Source organism: Ambystoma mexicanum, chromosome 10, assembly GCF_040938575.1.
Source record: "Ambystoma mexicanum isolate Mex_15411 chromosome 10, UKY_AmexF1_1, whole genome shotgun sequence".
NCBI classification, from domain to species: domain Eukaryota; kingdom Metazoa; phylum Chordata; class Amphibia; order Caudata; family Ambystomatidae; genus Ambystoma; species Ambystoma mexicanum.
The window spans coordinates 852,868,145-852,886,899 of NC_090932.1; positions in this window are offsets into that span (position 1 = coordinate 852,868,145).

Consider the following 18,755-nt stretch of genomic DNA (forward strand, 5'->3'; position numbering starts at 1 on the left):
ATTTTATTTCTGAAAGCTAAAGAAGAGGAAGGCAGTCTGATCAAGCAAGCTTTTATGTGCTGGAACATGTGGTGCTTGGTGGAATGGGGGACATGAGCCCAGCTCATTGGATCGCTCCATTTCATATCCTCTTTCAAAGACTGGTGATGCTATTCTTAAAAGGTTTTGTTAAAGTATGTTTTCTGTGCTGCTGGATGGTTAGAAATAAAAGACTGGGAGGGTCCAGGACCAGAAGCCCTGCAACTCTAACATCGGGTAAGCTCCCTCGAATATGTGTTTCAACGCTCTCTCCAAACAGACAATCCCTACCATCACCACTCATTGCCAACCATGGCACTCACTAGCAACATCATGGACACTGCATCACAAACATCTCACTAACGTCACCATAGACCCCATAAGCACTCCATCATCTCTACCACTACACGAAAACTGATATTCACCAATGTCCATTTAGCAACCAACCATGCAGCAGACATCGCCAACCTCATCACCACACATGATATGGACGCCATCCTCATTACTGAGACCTGGGTGACATCCACCTCCACACACATCCTAGACTTCATTATCCCCAACGGCTACAGAATTCCACAACAAGACCATCCAAACAAGATTGGTGCAGGCCTGGCAATCATTCACAAGGCATACAGGCCATGCACCCAACTGGACATCGACACCATTGTCTCTTTCAAAAATGTTTCCTGCCTCTTCCCACTCTCCCCAGTGGACACAGTCACTGTTCACCTCATCTACAGACCACCTAAGTCCAACACCTCCTTCAGCGAAGACTTCACAGACTTGGTCACCACTATGTTCTCATGCATGCCAACATATTCCTTGGCGAGTTCAACAGCCCTGGCAACATAGCAATCAAATAAATGATGAAAGATCTTCATTGCCTACTCAACACTCTGAACCTCACACAGCACACAAAACACCCAACTCAAAGGAAAAGTAATATGCTTGACCTCACCACCCCCGCCCTGCCCATCTTCCATCACAGCTCTTAAATCTTGCTCAACTGGTGTGCACATCTGGCAATCCTCTTTGAGTCACACTGCACCAGTCAAGCAAATCCATTGGAAACCCAACAAATCATTCAAAAAGTTCCCAGTGGAGGCTCTCACCAAAGACCTCGGCAAACTCACTTCTTATAGGCTGATCTACCACTTATGAACCAGGACTGTGACTCGTTTCTCCAAGAACTCAACACCACTCTCACAACCACCATCAACTGCTGTGCTCCTGTAAAACAACGCCCCCTCAAGACTAAACCTTCCAGACTGTGGTACACTCAAGAACTCAAACTCAACAAATAATCAGAAAACAAAAAAAGACTTGGCAAAAATCCTGCAGCAAATCCAACCTCACCCTGCTCAACGAACTCCATGCTACATGCAGATGACTGATCCCCACTGTCAAGGCCAGCTACTACCAAAAGACCATAGCCAAGCCCAAAATGAAAGCAGAGCCCTCTTCAAAGTCGTCAAGCACTGAATCAACTCTCTGCCTCACCCACCCATACCAGATTCCATTGAATAATTCATCGCCAGCAACTCATTTTTCATCAACAAGATCAGCATGATATGCCAACACATAGACACCAACGCTACAGCTCATAGTACACTACGCATCCCATCTCACAAAACCACAACTTCATGTACACATTTCAAGACCGTCACTATGGAAAACCTCACTGCCACCTTAGCATCCCTCAAGTCCACATTATAATGACACGGGTAGTATAGCTCAGTGGCAATGCGCAAGTCTTGGAAGCAAGACAATGCAGAGCAACACAGGTTTGAATCCAGGGTCCACGCTTAGAAACCTCTCCGGTATTAAGCGGTTATAAATAACCAATTATAATTATAAGCGAACAACATACCACCTGCCTTCATACTCAAGAACCTTCCTTCTGAAGCACTCCTTCCTTACCTGATAATCATCATCAGCTCCCTAACTCAAAGCACCTTCCGCTTGATCCTTAAGGCTGGACAAATACTAATGTTTCTCAAAAAGCAACACTGAACCCTGCCAGCCTCAGCAACTACAGCCTATCACCCATCATCCCTTCCTAGGTAATATCCTTGAGAAAGCAGTAGCCTTGCAACTCTTCCAACACATCGTAGCCAACAATCTCCTTCAGTCCTAGCAATCTCGCTTCAGACCCAGCTGCAGCAAAGACAGGGCTACCATCAATGTGATTGACGATGCCGTTAAAAGCTTCAATTTTGGCAATCTTTGCCTCCTTGTTCTTTTTGACCTCTCAGCAGCATTTGACACAGTTGAGCAGCAGATGCTGACGAACAATCTACATCTCTGCATGGGATCAGCAAAATCGTTCTCAGCTGGTTCAATTGTAACATGATAACCTCCACGAGTTTGTACAAATGGATTCCTCCATATTATCAACTCTACCCATCGCCTGTGGAGTCCCTCAAGGATCCATCCTCTCCCCTATGATATTCAATCTTTACATGGAACCACTTGAAACCTTCCACGCTCTACACAACATCCACATACACCAATATGCAGATGACCTGCATCTCTGCCTTCAAGATATCCTCAAATGAAGACATGCACAGGCTCAAGGCCTACCTCTCATTGATCCAGTCATGGGTGTCTAGTTCTTACCTAAATATCAAACCCTCCAATACTGAATTCCTTCTCCTGATCAACAACTCCAAATACCCTAACATCAAGACCTGGCCCTCTACTATGCACCTTGAGGGCTTCCAATCCCAGCTGACAACCTGCACTAAGTTCCTTTGGTTCAACATCAACAGAGGCCTCGCCTTCATAGAGTACATAGCTGGAAGACACAAACAGCTTGGTACCAACTTTCTCTCCTATGGAAAATCAAGACCTCCATCCCAGAAAAGAACTTTAGATCTTCTGTCCAAGCCTGGGTCCTCTTCAAACTGGTTGGTGCAATGCATTTTGGAAGGCCTTCCGGTGACTACTCTGGCACCCCTGAGATGGCTCTTGCATGCTACAGCATGGCTCATCAAATGTCTCTGCAAATTTGGCCACATCACACTGACCCTCATCAAACTGTACTGGCTTCCACTGCAAGCCTGTATCATCTTCAAATCCTGCTGCATCATATACAAGACTGCCCTGTGAAGTCCCCAAGTTACCTCACTGTGAAACGCAGCATTTCTGGAGTGCTATAATCCACCAGAATTAAGGACTTGTGCAGACTTCAACTCTGGCAGTACAGGAAGAAAAGAACCAGAAAACAGGCCTTCTCTGTCTATGCCCCAAGACTCTGGAACCTCCTTTCTGTCAATATTGACCCCCTAACCCCACACTTATACAGTTCAGGAAGGAGCTCAAAGCCCTATTTTAAAGGAATGGTTCCTCCTCCCAAAAACCTAGGTCCACACACCCTCCACTCCTGACCCCTACCTGAGGCTGGGTGATCAGATCTCCACTGTTTCCTCCCCTGTTTGCTTGTAAATCCCTTGCTGACAAATTGCCCACCTTCTCCCTCCCCTGTTGTTAGCTCCCCACACCCTTGTTTCTCTACTACCCTCACCATGCTCTTCCCCATATGATTGTAAAGGGCCCAATTGCTTCTCAAAGCTAGGTCTGCGCTCAATAAATACCCTAACAATAATAATATAATTAATAATAATAATAATAATAATAATAATAATAATAATAATAATAATAATAATAATAATAATAATAATCACAATCATAATAATAAGATACATGCATAATAGGACACCTCGGTGGCTGCGGCTTTAGTCATAGTAAGGTGTATGAGAGCAACATCCAGCTTGCCATATTAGGGGCCTCCCACTACTTAAAAAAACGATTGAACAGAACGTACCTTTGATCCTTGATCCACTAGAGACACAACTATCTCAAAAGCATCTGAATTCAGTGACCCAATCAAAGCCGATCCAGCGTCTCTGCTACCGAGTTGCTTGGAGGACGTGGGTTGCTGGATGGGCTACAACTGGCTTAAATTGAACGGGGACAAGACTGAGGTCCGCACCCTTCTATTTCTTGTCTATGGACTTCTTCTTTCTGGCCTTCTTGTCTTGGTTCTTTTCCAAAACCGGTTTCTGTGCTGAAGGTTCTGGGAGTTATGCTTTTCCCCCTCTTTGTCATTTAAGGCTCAGGTGGCACCTGTATGTCAATCTAGACACTACAAGCTTACAGTCATGCACAGGGTACTGGGCTTTTTTGTCTGTGCAGTTTCATGCACCAGTGGCTGCTGCATTGGTGCTTATTGTGCTAGATTATTGCAACTCGCTGTATTTGGCCCATCCACTATACTTGGTACACATTGCAAAATGCTGCAGCGAGATTGGTGGCTCATACCCCATACCGTATGCATATCTCTCTTGACCTGCGGTAGCATTTAAATACAAGTGCATTGTGCGCCAGTCCTTCTATGACAAAGGGAATGGATATTTGCAGATTAAGTTCCACCCTTATATTCATAATCACCCTCTCCGTTCCCAGCAGTCTGCACTATTTCAGTCCCACCTGTACGGCATGGGCGGATGCGCCTTCTCTGTTGCTGCAGCAAGGAACTCGCTCCCATTCCATCTTCAGGCAGGGGCTGATCATCTCTCTCCCGTAAATCTTTGAAGACCATCCTCTTTGCCTGATCAGTTCTTGGTAAGGCGCTGGCCTGGTGACTGTATTACTGCTTAGCGCCAAGAAGCCCTTGGGTGTATCTGCGCTCTATAAGTTAATTTCGGATAATATAAGATAATTTTTAAAATCTCAGGAGAACGAACAATAGGTCAGGGGATGGCAACCTTTGTCTCTCCAGATGTTTTGGACGGTATTACCCAAATTGTTCGTTTACAATTGTTCGAATGAACAATTGATCGAATTTAAAGGGTCACAATTGACCTTTTCACAATTGACCATATATATATATATATATATATATATATATATATATATATATATATATATATATATATATCGGTTTGGTAATATATATATATATATATATATATATAGATAGGGGTTTTGGGGGATTTGGCGTTGTGTGGGGAGTTGTGGGGGGTTTCCCCCCACATATATGGTACAATTGACCTTCACAATTCGGTCAATTGTGAAAAGGTCAATTGTCATTCGAACAGTTGTAAAACGAACAATTCGTATACAACCGTTTTGGACAGCAACTCTAATGAATTCTGGCCAGAAAAAAGCCAGAAAAAGACAATTTTAAGGGGCCATGGAAATCACAGTCCAAAACATTGGGAGAGCCACAGGTTACAGACCCCTGGTTTTTCAAGCCAAACCTTGCTTTAATGTAACACAAGCCTATAAACCAGGCAATAAAATACCTACACTGGCTTCAGGTGATTTGAAAGGCTTAGGATCCATTCACCATACACTGGGTCATCCATCTGGAACAAGGGATTCAAATATTTATCAAACTAGCTACTTGCACTCTAGAATCCTCCGGTCAAGAAACCAACATCATCATGTCATAACACGATAAAACAGAAGAAATCTACCAGACACCCAAGGTCAATACTCTGGAAAGATCTGGATTTGGGGCTGCAAAACCATGCAGCTCACCTAAAATTCAGGCGAGATCAGAATAATAGCCCATTGCAGCAAATGCTGCAGGCTTGCATGCCAAACTGGGATTACAGGAGTCAGGGATCGGGCCCTACCACTCAATGGATCACCATCCTCTCGTACAAAAGGACATGCAGTAATCCATGAGAGAGCCTGACCCAAACAACAATCATTTTCTGGATTTCCTCTCCTTTGACAACTGAAGTGGTATCAAACGTTCGCCGTTTTTAAGCACAGCAGGCATGTATGCATGTTCCGCCATATTGCTTAGCCCACAAACATCTAGACTGGACATGAAACATAGTTGAGCATTCTCCATAAAAGCACCCTGAAGTTCTCTCAAGCAACAAAGAATCACTTTACAAAAACACAAAATAAATAAATATGTTTGAATGATTATGCATAATGTATAGTTTATGAACTATTTATTTCCATTATGTAACTTCCTAAAATCTCTTTCCCCTCTAGAAAATAATCAATTTTAAAAGCCTACACCTTACACAGGAAGAAAGGCATTTTTTTCTCTGCTTTTTGGTGATGCTGTAAGTGCAAAAAAATCAGACCTAGTGTTTTTCAAAATCTCAGTAATTCAGAAAGAGACGCTGTGAAAAGCTTATCTAACAATAAAGAAGTGGTTATTCGCAAGGCTGACGAGGGTGGTGCAGTGGTGATGCTGAAAAGACAAGCTTGTATTGCAGAATGTAATAGACAGTTAGAAGACAACTCTTTTTACCAACTAATCTCTGAAGACCCAACCAAGAAATAATTTGCCTTAATCCAAGATAAATTGGACAAGGCACTGGCTAGAAACTGGATTTGCAAACAGGAATATGAGTACTTACTAGTTCAGGAACCCACTGTACCTAAATTATACACACTTCCAAAGATTCATAAATCTTTGGTAAACCCACTGGGCAGGCCTATTGTATCCGGTACAGGATCATTGTTATAGCCACTTTCTAAATTTTCTGACACATACCACAAACCGTTTGTCACTACTGTGCTTTCTCACATACAAGATACAACTGAGGTAATCAATATGGTTGAAGGTATGCAACTTGACCACACAACATTTCTGTTGGTCAGTTTAGACATTGTATCATTATACACGTGTATACCGCAAAGAGACACTCTGAGTGTACTTTAAGAAGTATTACTGTCTAAGAGAACAACAGGCGTCACTCTGAATAGTTTTGCGTTGTGGTGTGCAGAATTAGCACTTACAGAAAACTACTTTATTTTCAATGGTAACCTGTACCAACAAATCCATGGAACAGCTATGGGGTCACCGGTAGCTCCAACAGCTGCTAATTTGTATGTTTATTTTTTGAAACCCAAACCATATACAACACTACAAACCAAATTCTCAATCAAATAGCGCTACCGAGATGCTTTATGGATGATATTTTGAATGTTTGGGAAGGTTCGCAGACATCCTTTCTTAATTTTATGGAAAGTTTAATCAGCAGAATCTGAACCTGAAATTTACCTCCACACAGAGCAACAGGGAAGTCAACTTTTTAGATATTACGATCTGAGCAGACAAAGTGAACAACATCTTCATGGTAAGACCTTTTCATAAGCCGACAGATTGGATCTCTCTTCTTTCTTTTGACAGTTGTGACCCTCGGCACACCAGAGAGAACTTGCCCTTTGGTCAGTTTTTACACCTAAAACGTAACAGTACAAAAAATAGTACTTTCCTGTCAGAAAGCAAATTGCTTAGTACAAAAATGAATGAGGAAATACCCCAAGAAAAGAGTGAAACAGGCTCTGAAGAGATCTATAAATAACAACTGAGAAGCACTTCTAGAATACAATATGAAAATTGCAGGAAATGCAGAAATCGTGTTTGTAAGCACATTTACACCATTGTCTAATGAGATCACAAAGATCATTAATGTACTACTAGGTGGAGAATGCCCATTGGAGGCGCTTTGTTCACGTTCAAAAGAGCTGCTAACTTAAAAGAGCTTGCCATGAAGAATGATATTTCCATAAGATCAGATCAACAAAGAAGCGTGACAGAAATGTGGGGTTTGCCAAAAGTGAAAGGGCATTCTCCTTGTGCGGGATGTGTCAATTGTAAGTTTACGACGAGATCTATCGAAGTAGATATAGGCCTGAAAAAAAACGTGGTCTCAAGTCCACTTTACATATTGTAATTCAGAGAATGTTGTGTATGCAGTTTGGTGCCCATGCCCTAAGATCTATGTGGGAATGACAGAACGTGAAGTGAAGCTGAGAATCAGCGAACATAGGAGTTGTATTAAAAGTAAGGTGTTGACAGCTCCTCTGGTGAATCATTTCCTCGCAATGGATCATGGTTATGATACATTAAAATGGACAGTATTACTACAAGCTTCAACTGCATACCAAGGAGAAAAATTGCCGAAACAATTATTCAACAAGGAACAGTGGCTCATCTTCCTTACTAATTCGTCAGAGATTGGGCTAAACGAGTCAGTTGAGTGGCATAGTTTTTGACTCCTTCAGGAATTATTAGGAAGTGTGTTTATCTCAGACTAGAAGATAAAGTGCCATCTTTTTGCACAGTGGTGGCCAACTGATCGTTCTACACACAAGTCACTATTAATTGACATGAACCTAGTTCGGTTTAATATTTAAGCCGGGTAGGAATATGTTATTTTTTGTTAAACGCCCGAGAACAGCGGGTCACAAATAGAGTTTCAGAGGCTTTTAAGTCTATAAAAATTAAGATCAGTTATATACATTGCATTTTCATTTAAAAATGTTACCATGTTTTGGTGACATTTAATTACGAGCGTAGGTCACATTCAGGTGTTATTTAATTAAGGCTAAGATACAAGACACGTATTACATCATACGTATCTGTGGTCTGAAAGTCGGTATACATCTGTGATCACACGTCACGACATGGTTGAAGTCAGGTGACCAGTGCCGTCGTGTGTACGCTGTGTTGGACAACTCGTACGGAGAAACAGAAACACTGTGCTGTTGATACATTCCTTTTAAATCTGTTAGTAAGGCGATTAAAAATAATCTTAGATCGGTCTAACAACTGCAGGATTACTGAATCTAGTCACTAGCTATTTAAGCCCCTGCCACTGTTTATCTCAATTACGACTGTTTTTATCAGGAGACAGCAGTGTTTCCTACAGAAACAAGGAGGCTTCCTCCGTCCGTTTGATTGCAAACCCAGAGGAATGAAAGACGAGCGTTAACCTGGGATAAATACGACTACATTTGAGATCTATCCTTGCTCCAGCTGCGTAACAGAAAGGTATATTAAGCTGCTTTTTTGGCATGTGACAGCTTGTAGAGAATGTACTATTTCTTGGTCCATATTAGATTAACAACAAAACGATTGTTGAGTAATAGATGGAACCATTAACTAGTGTGCTTTTGAAGAAGTGTCAGACGAACGTTTGAGGTCTGAAGAGTTAAGGCCACATTGGGATGCAAATTGATATTGGTAGATTGAGTTTGAGCACCCTATCACATGGTTATCATCTAGTAAACGAGAACAGAGGTTGTTAAGCTCGCACTCTGGATTGGAATCATGAGTTAACAAGAGATGCAAGTGCTAGTATGCTGAAGTAGGAGTTGGCACTTATTCTGTTAATCTGAGCGAATAGGGCGTTCCTTATGACACCACAAAAGTGGTGTTAAGTATAAGAAGTACCCATCATCTCTTTGGCTGCTCTTTACTAATTTCTAATTGTCTTGAAACGTGTTTTTGTTTCTATATGTGTTTCCACTCTTATACTGTTGTTTGTATTGTTCCTCAGATCGTTGTCTATTAAGAAGACACCCACTTCAGACTGTTTTCGGAACATACTGGGCCTCATTACGACGTTGAAGGTTGCCATGGTGCAATTAGCACCATGGCTGCCTCCAAAATCGTGTCCGGGTCCGACATGGTAGACTGGGGACTTACCAGGACATTCCGCCCTTGGCGGACCCGGTAAGTCCCCATTCCAAATGCCATTCCCCATTCCCATTGAGCCCCAACAGGGCTCAATGGGAATGGGGAAGTCGCTAATTACAGGCCTGCTAATGGCAGGCCCCTTATTAGCGCCCTGGTCCCCTAACAGGACCCGTAAGGGACGTGTGGTCAGACCACACCTCCCTTGCGGTTCCCGCTAAGGGACCTCGGAATTGGGCGGTAAGGGATTACCGCACTGGTCTCCTTACCGGTGCCTGGTATCCCTTACCGCCCACCTCGTAATGAGGCCCATCTATTATACCCGGTAAGCCTATCTAGGGACATTGATTGAATCCTATAGATTGAGCTACAATAATTTAGCAGTATTAATTAAAACTGCTTATTATTTTTGTTTTCTCCCCTAGAAAGGGACACATAACATCGTATATGAAATTTCAACTACTGACATTACAAATAATTATGTGTATTGAGTTATGTATTTGTTGGTCCCCTGAAGAAGTTCTCTGTGATTTTTGTATTATGAATGAAGAACGAAACATGTTGGGTCTATTAACACTGGATTGATCAACAGTGTGCTCAATTATATATTCAATTGTTTGAAGAACCTTTTCTTGTGAAAGGATTCACCCACTAGTGTCTACATTGGAGAAGGCTGGGTAACCATCATTGATAGAGGTCCCTTAGCCACCAACCAGCGGTGCTTTCTAACTTTGCACTTTAATGTTTGTTTCAGGCTATTCCTTTAGTGTATTGTTTACATATTGTATTGCGAGATTTTCTATATTTGTAATTGTGATGATATTTGATGTTGTTTTATCTGGTTTTAATAATGATTATTAGATTTTTTTGTGAATAAAAGTGAACGGATTTATATTGATTTGAGATTGTTGGTTCAGTTCTTATTTGTTAAATGAACTGAATAAGTCATGGCCTGGTCAATGAGGAGAAAACAGAATGACATAATGGTTCTTTAGTTCTAGATTGTCCATTGCTTCTTTTGGGGTCGAACCCTTGTGTCAGGAAACTACCCCGTGTCTCTCCCTTTGTTCTCGGTGCTGTATGTGCAGCCTATTAGTAGAAAATATTGGCATGGGAATGGAAGATAGAAGAGAGATGGGATGTGAGGAGAGACAGAAAGCTTATGCGTGTGGTTTGGCTTAGTGACTGCCATAGCTATGCTAGTCCCTGTGGCCATTCCCAAGCACCACCTGCACCTTCCCAACCACAGCACACACCTCTGAGATCTCTTTGAGCTATCTCTCTACTTTTTAGGTGATGACATTGTTATTTCTAAGTTGTCTTTTGAAAGGTAATGACTTAACTCCATCTGTAAAGCAGCCCCTAGTGTTAGGAATCATTCTTAACTAAGTGTGCCTCCAGCCACTTGATTTATAATCAATATGCCTGTCTTTGCATCAGTTCCGTGCACTCAATTCCTTTTGCATTGGCATTTCCATAATATGCCCAGGTACTAATAACATTGTCCAGCTGTTACTATCTCATGGCCAAGATAACCTTTATAGCAGTGTCTGGAACATGCCTATGCCTTGTCTTCAAGCAAGAACGAAACTGTTGGTTTTGCCAATGCTTGTTTTCTCTTTTTTTCTCTGTCTTTTACATTTTTAAAATTTAAAAGTGAACCTTTCCCCAAATTAGATAGCTGCACTAATGTAAATGATGTATAAACCTCATCTATTTTGCATTAAATGGTATGTCATGGCTCTGCTATTGATGCGCTGATGAACAGAAATGTGTCATTAGCATCAGATATGTGAAGATTGACCTGCTGTACTACGTCATGCAGATCAGATGCAGGCTTTGGGTGATGCAATTAGTCAGCACTCTCTGTCATTCAGGTGTAAGCATCAGCCAGGATCTAAACTGGCTTACACATGATAGAAATCATATAGCTGCCAAGTTTCCCTGTTCAATGCGGAAACTTTGAGCCAGTCCTGTTTTTTTTCTGCACTGCGTGCTGGCACTTGTAGGCCCACCCTTGCAATGGGAGCAACAAAAGTACAAGTGCCAGCATGCAATTGGAAGCAAAAACCAGGACTGGCTTGAGTTGCCACGCATGCAACTGTGAAACTTGGCATGGAGGAAATCGGGCCATAAAGGTGGCAAAGGTGAAGTGTGCCCTTTTAAGGTTTGAAAATAAGCTGGGTGGTGTGCTAGCGGAATGTGAAAACTACAATGTTAGCAACCTATGGTTCTGCCCATTGGGGCAACCTCTCTCATTGCAGATCAAAGAAAAATTGCTTCTGCGTATGGTAAATGGACCCCCGCAGAGCTTTTTGGCCTATGTGCTACATCAAGAAATGGGTGTAAATTATATAGAAGACCAGGACGCAGTGAATTCTTTAGTCTACCGACAGGGGTCTGCAATCTGTGGTTTCCCAGATGTGTTGGACTACACATCCCATGATCCCTCACCATTAACTATTTGGCTTGGGAGGATGGGGCTTGTAGTCCAAAACATCTGGGGATCCAAAGGTCGCAGCCCCCTGGTCTACTGTATCTGCTTGTTGCATAATGCAAACTTGGAGCAGACCCTATTGTTGGTATGAGATGTTTTGCTCTCCGAGACCATCCCAAGTTGCGCCTGGCTTTTATACATTTAAAAGGAAATGGTGGCACTGGAGTATTTGCACCTATTTACGAATACATCGGGTGCTGTGAAAATAAGTGGTAGGGAGATTCGGAAATGGTTTCTGGAGGTCCTGGACCATGAGAGAGAAATTGAAGAGTCAATGAAATCAATAATCAAGTTCTGTCTTTCAAATAAGGGGCCCTCAAGTTTGGAAAGTTACATGGAATGGGTGATTACACTAAGGCATAAGGCACTTTTAATGGTAATGTGTATGGGCATGCTCCCACTAGCTGCTACAACATGCCGCCGCGATACAACTGACCCAGAAAATAGCAAGTGTATTTGTGATGGACTGTCAGAAGAGGACATGCATCATTTTCTGTTGTTGTCCAAAGTATGGTTCTATAAAAGGGAATTATTTATTTTCTTTGGTTCGAAATTGTGGAGTTAGACAAGTACAAACAGCCCTGTGCTTTATGCATGCCTTACTGGAAGAGTATTCCACGTTGTCACTTTATTTTATTGAGCCTGCCCTGCTAACTATAGGCAGACCTTTAGCCGTTTCATCTGTTTGAGTTTGGCATTGAATTCTGAAACTTGGGTCATCATGATTTATGCATTTTCTCTGAAATCTTCAATATTTATAGCTTTATTAATAAATATTTTGTTTTTTAATTATTTTATCTTTGTGCTGTTTTTATCTTTTATGGAATTGTTTCATATGTGAAATAAAGAATAATTGAAACGGATTATATTCTGTAGAAATAATGACAACAAACCACTGGAAAATTCAAAAATTCAATTAGGAAAACAATATTTTCGACATGCACATCTTTTGCAAGTCTAAATTACTTTGAAGTGAAAGAGGGGCTTTATAGAGTGCATTTCTAACAGAATACACATGGTTAAAGCGAATGTTAGTCACATTTATGGTGTCAAAAACCTGCTGCCCCATTCAGGGGAGTAGTTATAGATGCAACCACCGGGGGGCCTTTGACCCTTTAAAACGTCAGGCCATGACTGCCAGGCAAAGAGGCAGGCCAGAGGCATGGCTGGGGAAACACAGACTGCTTCAGCAACAGATGATCAATCCACCAGACTGCCAAGAGGATCGGTCAGTCAGGGACTTCCTCAACCCTTATGGCATCTTCGAGCCCCACATTAAAAGCCGTGCAAGCTTATCAGTACTCCTCATTTAATGTAATGTAATTGTCATTTGTATAGTGCCTTAGCCCATTGGTATGGTCTAAAGTGCTGTAGGTTGAACGCCCTCGGGGAACTGAAAGTCCTGGTATGGGAAAATCAACAGAGAAATTTTGAATGCGTGTGTGCATTTTAGCCCATACGAAGGTAGGTAGGGGTGTCCAAGTCCCTGCTAGCCATCCATGTCAAGCTGGCATGTATATGGTCCTGAGAGGTAGTCTGGAGAGTATGCAAATGCAGGAGACTCATTATGTGTGCAGCTAGACCGCATTGTGGATATCTGCATTCTTATGGCGGGGTGCTGTGCAATGTGTTTTAAAGTAGTATATGATAGCAGGTGCGTGCAGTGGGTGACCGTACCTTCGGCTATCTTGCATAAGCATGGAGTGTGATACATACCCATGTATCCTGGCTGGTTTCTTGCTTTCGTTGATGCAGCTGAATTTTGAAGGGGGTGAATTCAAAGTGCGGCTAAGTTCTGTGCGTTGACTATTTTGAAAATGTGGCTGCATAAACTATGTTGCTATGGTCGGATGCTGCTAAATGTAAGAGCGGCAGGGACGTGATTTGGGGATCGCCAGCTTGCCACCTCTGAGGTCGCCCTCGCTACCCCTAAACATATGTATATATATACATATAGATTTGTTTTTCATTGAAGCTCCGGGGCTGTGGCCAACGCCATGTGGCTCTTTGTTCCTGGAATGGCTGGCTTTCTTGTGCAGGCCTCTTAAAAAATAAGAGGGGGTTAAACAAGTGTAACACTTTAAGCAGTGACCCTAAAGAGGAAAGAATAGGAATAACAAATAATTTGTCTTTCTGGAATTATATACAATAATTCCTAGACTCTTTAAAGGTTTATTTCAGGCACACTTCAGGGGGTGAGTCACTGATTTAGTCTGCTATTGAACACCTCAAATTCACAATGCAGACCAAAACATCCAAAAAGCATTAGAATAAACACCCATTTTGGACTATGTATTTTGCTTTTCGCAAGTTGCAGTTATAGCATGTTTTTTTTCTGGCGTTGTCTCTGTTCTGATCATCACAAGGTTTTCCATCTTGGTGTCCTTGGTCACTTGAAAACATCCTTGTGCCTAAAAGCTTGTGAACAGTGTAGAAATGTTTGATCGTAGCACATCAAGTGACCCTTGATTTCATTGTGTCACAATTAATGGCTTGCTGTAATGTGTCTATCTTTCCTATCTCCATGGCATGCAGTTCAAGATGTTTGTTTTGCATGTATGAGGTAACAAGTGCCCTCTCAGTTACCAGTTTAATGATATCCACTAGAGAGTGCAATTTTCTTTTTGACTTTGAGAACTGTGAGACTTTGAGAACATTCAAACATGTAATTTTTCATTTTACTATAGCTGGTAAAATAGCTATAGGCGGTAACATAGCTCAGTGGGTTGAACACTTGCTGCTGCGATGTGTGTGCGATCTGCCGGTTGCAGGTTCAAATCCCGGCAAGGAAAACTCACCCATTCATCCTTCTGACGTTGATTAACAAGCAACAACACAGGTTGGGTGATATTGTATTACATTTGTTCTACATACTGATAGTAGGGTTTCAGTGAGATGGGGCCTGGGTGGTGAACAAACAGAGCCCTTTGAGATCAAGCAGGGTGTCTGCCAGGGCTGTGCGTTGCCCCAATCTTATTTTGTTTGCATATGAATGAAATTATAGAGGATCTGATGGGATGCTGCCTTAATCTGCCCAAATTGGGAGGGCAATAGGTTCCCCGCATTGTTCTCCACAGACAATGCAGTGATTGTGTCGACCACCCCAATGTGTGCTAAACGTGGACTGGAGGTTTTCATTGGGAAGTGTAGACAGTTTCATATGCATCTAAACATCGGCAAGACCAAGGTCATGGTTTTTGGCCAGAGCTGTGGCAAGGCAACCAAAATGGAGGCGTGGCAAGGCAACCAAAATGCAGATCGCTATTGAAGGATCTGTGCTTGAGCAAGTGAGTTCATTTGATTATCTTGGAGTCAGGCTGTCTGAAGATCTATCTTCGCAGGCCCAGCATCACAAGGCAATAGTGACCTTGGAGAAATATGGTGGGGGAATCTGCCATTTCGTCTCTAAATACAGTAGGGGAACGATTTGCCCAGTATTAACACTATATTTATCTATGGCTTTGGTGGGCACTTTAGTGGGGCTGAGCTGTGGGGACATGGCAAGGTACCTGTGCTGTGTGTAGCAGAAACAAATTCCTGAGAGCTGTTTTAATGCAATCTAGGGGGGCTCTGATGGCCAGTTTTCACTGAGAGTGGCACCTCTACCCATTTTCTGAGGTTCTAGGGGCTAAACCCCTGTTATATTGGGTGAACATTTAGAGTGCTCTGCATTTGGTAAATACAGGGAAGCTCTGGGTAATCTACTGAGCATATCTGGCTCTGGCTCCCTGCCCTGGTCTAAATGTGTTGACATCAGGCTCCAAGTTAGTGGTTAAGCGAGCATGCAAGGAGTGTATTTCTTCTGGTATGAGATGAGTCTGCCAGTCTTTGAGAACTGGGGCTAGATATTATGATTTAAAACCGATGCAGGGTTTTGAGGAGTATTTGGATTTTGTGGTGTTATTTTTACAGCTACACACAAATACCCTCAAACTAACTACTTACAGAGCTAAGTGGACACCACATAATGACACACAATGTAAGGTCTGTGGAGTGTATCCGGAAACAGATACTCATTTTTTGCTATTCTGCCCAGGTTATTTGGATCTGAGGAAGCAGTATCTGTTCCCACTTTTTAGACTCAGGAATATTAGACAGACCACTTTTGCAGTGAACCACTGTAAATGCACTAGCGATTTCAATGAATTGTTTTATGTATCCAAATTTGTTTTTAGAGCTTGGCTAATAAGACAGCGTATTTTAAGTTTGTTGTGAAATGTGTGTATTTCATGCCACATTGCTATTGATATTGATATTTTATTTGTATTGCGCTCGTACACAAGTGTTTTAGAGCACGACAAGGCAAGGGACGGAAAAAAGGGAGAACAGAAACAACGATCTTACTATCTTACTAGGCCCAGTGACATTGAGGACGCGCAAGTGCATGGTAGAGGAAGAAGGGGAAAGTGCATGGGGGGGAGTGAGAGGAGGAAACGTGCTGAACAAGGAGAAAATAAATAAAACATACATAAATAAATAAAAGCAGCAAACAGTAATAGTGCAGCCAGCAAGTTGCAAGTACTAGGTTTAAGGCAGCAGAAACCGTGTGCCAGATAAGTGCAGAAAAAACAGATGGGGGGACTGTAGGATTGCAGATACAGACCCCAGTGCAAGGGGTAGCCAGGAGGCAGTGCGGGTGGGTGTCAGGGTGAGCAGGTACCCGGGCCCAAAAGTCAGAGAGTGACCAGGTGCACTATGCAGAAAAAGAACAGATCAGCAAGGGAGAGGAGGAGAGAAGGCAGAAGCAAAAAGGAAGGTCTTGTGGTACTTCCGGAACTGGAGATGGTTATTCCCAAGAGTGGCAGGGAGGCTGTTCCAGAGAGAGGGCCCAGCCAAAGAGGAGATCTACCCCAATCCCGTTTCTTAGAAAAGTGACTGGCCCTGAGGGAGTTAGAGGTGGAGGAGCGAAGAGCTTGGGAGGGAAGGTATTTACTGAGGGAGAGCTGAATGTACTTTGGGCCCAGACCCCAGAAAGCCTTGTGGACAATGCAAAGGGTCTTGGAGTTAATTCTTGCAGCCAGTGAGAGCCAATTGAGAGATTTCAGGGTGAATATTACCATTCCTGTACAGTAGTCCAATTCTTTCCTTATACCTGAGACACTGAATTATTGTATACAGGATTATTTGTGGCATTTCTTTGAAGGATGATCATTTACATACAAAACTGTTCCGAGCAATTTGAGTGAATGTTGTGAACAATTGGTGGCAATTGGAAGAGAAGATTGATTGCTACATTAGTATAGCAATTTGCTCCAGTTGTATTGCTGAATTTATTTAAATGGACCAGAGAGTTGTGCCTCTGTATCCTTTGATCGGCCTGCAGTTGTTTTTTGAGAATAAACATTTGTCTCTTTGTCTTCTGATGGATGTGCAGTTGATTTTGGGCTACAGAGTTTTGTGGTTGTGTTATTTGATTAAGCTGCAGTTGTCCTTTGTTTCTTTAGTGGTATTGCTGGGAGATCTGCTATAGGTTCTGTTTGTTTACTTTACTTTTTAGAGGTTTTCTTTTTTTTGACGTACAGGGTACATATCTAGATGGGGGATGTACAGTGCACATAGCCTGTTGCATTATAGGATGCAAGGAATGTCAGCGTTGACTTTGTTTGCAACAAAGTTAACTAGCAATAGACCTTTGAGTGTATGGAGATGTGAAAGTGCTATGTAACTCATACCTTCTATGAAGACTGTGCTGCCAATGTCATTCAATGTGTGATCTACTGTTAGACCTTGCAATTTGTGAACAGTAATCTTGTTCTATGCCAAGGCTACGTTTTAGAATTACTCTGCAGCTTAAACACAGAGGTAATTCTTTTTCTAATCCAGCTGTGTTGGAGATGCATTTTTCTAAGCTATTTGCAGGCTAATTCATAGAATTTCGCAGAAAAGTGTCGCAAGCGGCTGGCGCAGAGTGTCCGCGTGCGATTGTCTGCGCCCGGCACGTGCGCTAAAACCGATTTCCGCGCACAGCGTATTCATGGATTTTAGGCTCCCAAACCAGCCGTGGCGCAGAGTATCGCAGCGACCCTGCAGCAGCGCCAGTAACGCCCCCAAGAACGCCCTCGCGCAAGGAAAAGCCATCAAAATCGCTAAATCATCGCAAAGGGCTGCGCTAACCCTGGACCAGTTTACAGGGCTGCCAAACAAGGAACGCAAAGCGGGTAACGTGCATATCAGGGGTACGCGTGAAGTTATACACGCGATTAGCCAGGGTACGTGTATTTCAGGGGTGCGCGGGAAGTTCCACACGCGAATAGCCTGGGCGCGTGTATTTCAGGGGTGCGCGGGAAGTTTTACACGCGATTTCAGCAGGGTACGTGTATTTCAGGGGTGCGCGGGAAGTTCCACATGCGAATAGCCTGGGCGCGTGTATTTCAGGGGTCCGCGGGAAGTTTTACACGCGATTTCAGCAGGGTACGTGTATTTCAGGGGTGCGCGATTAGGCTGGGTGGGTCCTCACAGGTGTTCCCTGTACACCCTCGACGGCCCCTGCAGGCAGCCCACAAAACAGGGGACTACCCTGCACACCTGCTCATGTCCCCCTGCACCCCCACCCCCCATCAGTGCAGGGGCAGCCTCCACCAGGCCCCCACCCATGTCTCCCACCACCCCCACCCCCCAGCAGTGCAGGGGCACCCTCCACCAGGCCCCCACTCATGTCACCCACCACCCCCACCCCCCAGCAGTGCAGGGGCACCCTCCACCAGGCCCCCACTCATGTCTCCCACCACCCCCACCCCCCAGCATCCAGGGGCACTCTCCACCAGGCCCCCACTCATGTCT